Below are 2395 nucleotides of genomic sequence, written 5' to 3'. Positions count from 1 at the left end.
CACGTGGGACCCACTCGCTGGTTGGGCTGGCCTGCCTCCCTGTGTTAGTCATTGGAGGTTCCTGCCAAACCTCAGTTACCCAATCAGTTCCACAGGGAGGTGGAGTCATTTGCTTAAATAGGAGCTGGAGCCGGCAGCAACCATGCTTCAGGGTTCCCTCTTAAAGGGGTTTGTAAAATGGGAGTCACTAGCGATGAAAGGCTGTCAGTGAACTCCCCTGCATTGCGGGGATATGGGGTGGGCAGCCTGTGTACACAAGCGTCTTGCTGTGCACCCTCCCATATCCCATTCACCCTGAGGAGCCCCAGTTCCCCTGGCTGGGGGCTGGGGGGCTGGGAGGGATACATGCCCAGTGCCTAAGCCCAAGGTCTTCCTACATCTGAAAGGTTTAATAAAGTTGTTGCCAATTTTAAATTCTATGACACGTTGTCACGAGTCATTATTCCTTCTGGTCGTCTCTCGGAGCTGGGGGGGGGGGTCTCCGCCTGGGCACACAAATAAAATTGCTGATATGATATTTATAGAAATCTATGACATGAACACACTTGGAATATGGTACACCGTTCCAGATGCCAAAAAATTAAACGGAAAAGATTTGGAAAAAGGCAAGCCAAATGAAGCTGGATCAACTCTCCTATGAGGAAAGGTTTTAATATTTTGCATCTTCACTCAGTAGACAAGGCAGCTTCCTGCTGAATAACTGGGGAACATGAGCAAGACGGTGCTGCTGTGCTCATCTTCCCATTGGCATCTGGTTGGCCATTGTTACAAAAGAATGTGGAATTATACAGGCCAATCTATTTTTGCCTTCTTTTACATCCATTTCTTAACTATAGAGGAAGAAGGGAAATATATGTACCCTTTTACTGTCTTATATACAAATTAGAAGACACAACTTGGCTTCTTTTTTTTTTTGCATGTGGTTAGTAAAGATTAACTGTATTTCCTGCGTCAACTAAGGAAATTTAAATTGTCCCAGGAAGTGTTGATCCAATTCTACAGAGGCATCATTGAAACTGTTCTCTGTAATTCTATAACAGCTTGGTATGGTACAGCCTCCAAGAGAGACAAGAAAAGGCTCCAACGAGCTGTAAGAATTGCAGAAAGGGTAATTGGTGTTAGCTTGCCTTCAATAGAGACAATTTATGCTACCCGAGTTAGGAAGAGAGCAGAGAGAATTGTAGCAGCTCCTTTACATCCCGGTCATCATCTGCTTGATTTACTTCCATCTGGACGTCGCTACAGGACTTCATATACAAAATTGGCCAGGCACAAGAATAGTTTTTTCCCTCGTGCCATTAAATTGTTAAATTCGTAGCTGTATAGCTTAAGGGGAGGTAAATTATGGGTGGGGTTTCTTTGCTTCTTTGTATTGTGAGAGGAACAGTGTCTGTATGTTTACATTGCAATGTAGCCGAAACAAATTCCAAGTATGTTGGAAAATGTACTTGGCCAATAATAAATTATTCCTATTCCTATTCCTATTAAACTCTGAAATCAGAATCTCTTTAGCAGGACAAGTGGTCAGGGATGATGGGAATTATACTCTCAAAACACCTGGAGCTGGAGGGCCGAGGTTGAGGAATCCTGCTGCAGACATTGCTAGAGTCACAGAACAGGTGACTCTAGACTAGCCAATAGCTTGCAGGCCACCCTCCTCCAGAAGATGTTGTCCCAAGACAAACAACAATGCATCCCTCAGCAGCCACGGACTCCTATGACTGCAGTTAGTGATTCCCCTTCCAACTCTGCTCTCTTGAGGGACACGAGATCTGCAGTGCTCATTTCTCCTCAAGATTTCTGCTCCGTCGAGGCTGGCAAAGTGCCCTTGAATTTCAAACCGGAGCTCAGCTCATCTTAGGGAAGGTCAGAATGGGTGTGTGTGTGTACTTGAAGCGGAGACAGGCATGTTAGTTTGCCTCCTCTAGGAAAAAATGCCCATGAATCATGTGGCTGTCACATTAAGATAAATGGAAGGGTAGGGTCCTGAGGACCATAGCCTTTATGTAGGAGACAGAAAGATTCCTGGACAGATGCATGAAGGATTGTCCAGAGCAGACAGACACCTGCCTTCCTACAAAGGGGGAGAATGTGAGCACAGATCTGCTGCTTTGTCCCCTTCACTGCTCTGACACTTTTTTTCTGGAGAAGAACAGACCTGTGGGGATTTGTTTCTTAGAGATTTTCCTGCCTTGCTGCCCCACTGCACAGCTGTATCTCTCCAACCCTCTGAGCAGGTGGGTAAGCAAGTTCATTTCTTAGCTCTTCTACTCTTGCCAGCTGACGAACAACGATATCCAAAAAGCACTTAGGCAAAGCAGTTCTAGTTTCTGTCTATCATCAAATGAGCCTCAAAAGCTGTTTTTTTGTGGGATTTTTTTTTTTAGGGCCAACC

The sequence above is a fragment of the Lacerta agilis genome, chromosome 6 (assembly GCF_009819535.1).
Source record: "Lacerta agilis isolate rLacAgi1 chromosome 6, rLacAgi1.pri, whole genome shotgun sequence".
Taxonomy (NCBI): Eukaryota; Metazoa; Chordata; class Lepidosauria; order Squamata; family Lacertidae; genus Lacerta; species Lacerta agilis.
Note: the sequence above shows the minus strand (reverse complement) of the source record.